Source organism: Pangasianodon hypophthalmus, chromosome 19 (genome assembly GCF_027358585.1).
Source record: "Pangasianodon hypophthalmus isolate fPanHyp1 chromosome 19, fPanHyp1.pri, whole genome shotgun sequence".
NCBI classification, from domain to species: Eukaryota; Metazoa; Chordata; class Actinopteri; order Siluriformes; family Pangasiidae; genus Pangasianodon; species Pangasianodon hypophthalmus.
Genome location: NC_069728.1, coordinates 775,994 through 778,493, shown reverse-complemented (window position 1 = coordinate 778,493; position 2,500 = coordinate 775,994).

Genomic DNA, 2,500 nt, shown 5'->3' with positions numbered 1-2,500 from the left:
GCTCTATTTCTCGGCCCGGGAAAGTGCCAGAGCCTCGAGCGAGGGCTCGTTGGACTCGTCTCGGAGTGCTCTAGGCCCCCCTAGAGTTTGGTGAAGATTGGCGGCTCGCTCGCAAAGTTACGCCTCTTTGAGTTTCGGTCTCCGCGGAGGGCCCCGTTCCTCGGGCCCGCGGGGTCCCAGCGCCTCGGGGCCGGTCCGGTCCGTTGCGGGCAAGGGTCCTCGAGGTCCCGTTAAAGTTTGGCGTCGATGGGCCGCGCGGCTGCCGAGTTATCGAGCTCCAAAGCGGCAGAGGCCGTTTTACGCCGGGGTGGCAGAACCGGAGCTGGGAGAACCGGAGCGCGGTCGAGGCGGCGGAGGCGGCCGACCTAGGAGCGCCTCGGGCCGGCCACTTTTTTCGGAATTCCGCGCTCTATTACTCGGCCCCGGGAAGGCCCAGCGCCGCGTGCCATGGCTCGTTGGACGCGTCTCGGAGGCTTCTACGAGCCTCCGGAGTTTGGCGAAGATAGGCGGCTCGCTCGCAAAGTTATGAATTTTTAAATCTCGGGCCCCCTCAGACCCCCGTTTCCCGGCGCCGCGGGGCCCCACCGGGGCGGGGGCGGCCTCCCTCGGTCCGTACCGTCCGCCCGAAGGTCCGTGCAAAGTCTGACGAAATTTGCGCCAGCCCATCTCGAGTTATTAGCCTAAAAGTGCCTGGCCCCTGGTATAACCGACGCTACTTTTCGAAAAAATTTCAAAGTCCCACTTTTACGCCGGGGTGGACGAACCGGGGAGCCGTCCCGCGGTCGAGGAGCTCGAGCCGGCCGACTTGGGAGCGCCCTCGGTCGGCCACGAGTCCGGATTTCCCCCCGGCTGGAGGTACGGTTGCGCCAGTGGGTCTTCAGAGGGGTGCCGTCGGGATTTCAGGAGGCAGTAGCGACTCACGGGGGCCAAGCACTCTGGACTTTGTCATTTTCTCGCAAAGTCGCCGGAGCTCCGCGGCGGCGGCGGAGGCGGCCATTCCTGCCCGAGACGGAGCTCCCTTTTCGGGCTGAAACGCGCCTTTTCCCCCGCGGCCCATATCTCCGGAACCGTAGGGCCTAGAGGCGCGGGGCCGGTGTCGTTGGAAAGCCCAGAAGGAGCTCTTTCAGCGGGCGGGAGCGGCGCGCCCGTCCGCCGCCCCACCTCCCCGAGACGGGGCTCCCTTTTCAGCCTGAAACGCGCCTTTTCCCCCCGCGGCCCATATCTCCGGAACCGTAGGGCCTAGAGGCGCGCGGCTGGTGTCGTTGGAAAGCCCAGAAGGAGCTCTTTCAGCGGGCGGGAGCGGCGCGCCCGCCCGCCGCCGCGGCCGCCCTCCGCAGCCGCCTTTGCAGAAACAAAGTCCCCACTCTTACGCCGGGGTGGCAGAACCGGGGCCCGTCCTACCCCGCCGCTCGGCCCGACCGCGAGCGCTCGTCCCGGGCTTCCCGGGCGGCTTCCCCGCTGCACGGAGGTACGGTTGCGCCAGTGGGTGTGCAGAGGGGTGCCGTCGGGATTTCAGGAGGCAGTAGCGACTCACGGGGGCCAAGCACTCTGGACTTTGTCATTTTTTCTCGCAAAGTCGCCGGAGCTCCGCGGCGGCGGCGGCGGCCCTTCCTGCCCGAGACAGAGCTCCCTTTTCGGGCTGAAACGCGCCTTTCCCCCCCGCGGCCCATATCTCCGGAACCGTAGGGCCTAGAGGCGCGGGGCTGGTGTCGTTGGAAAGCCCAGAAGGAGCTCTTTCAGCGGGTGGGAGCGGCGCGCCCGCCCGCCGCCGCCGCCGCCCTCCGGAGCCGCCTTTGCAGAAACAAAGTCCCCACTCTTACGCCGGGGTGGCAGAACCGGGGCCCGTCCTACCCCGCCGCTCGGCCGACCGCGAGCGCTCGTCCCGGGCTTCCCGGGCGGCTTCCCCGCTGCACGGAGGGTACCGTTGCGCCAGTGGGTGTGCAGAGGGGTGCCGTCGGGATTTCGGGAGGCAGTAGCGACTCACGGGGGCCAAGCACTCTGGACTTTGTCATTTTTTTGTCATTCGCTGGTAGATCGGAACACGAGACCCGCCTGGGGTAGGCGCCTGCCCGGCCTCCTCGGAGGCCGCTATGGGCACGGCAGTTCCTCCCCGCCCTGCGGGTTCGCCTCCGACGGTTTCGGTGGGGGAAGGCACGAACGGTCGAATTTCGTTCCGCAACCCAACCAACCCCCCCCCCCGACCGTCGACCCATCAGAGGGAGTCGTAGACGGCCGGTCCTCATGCTTCTCGCTCCGAAGTTGGCCCGAAAACCACGGGCGGCTTCCTGTCCCCGGCGCGATCGTCCGTCCAGGTCACTCGCCGTCGCGGGGGCAAGAGGCCCGCCCGGAAATCACGGCTCTTTCCCGGTTACGTCCGGTCCGTTGTCTCCCGCGCCCGCGTGAGACGAAAAGAACAGGGAAAAAAAAAAAGCGCCCCCGCGCCAACGCTCCCGCTCCCGCCCCTCGCCTCGTGGGGCGAGGGAGCCGCGGCGCGACCCCC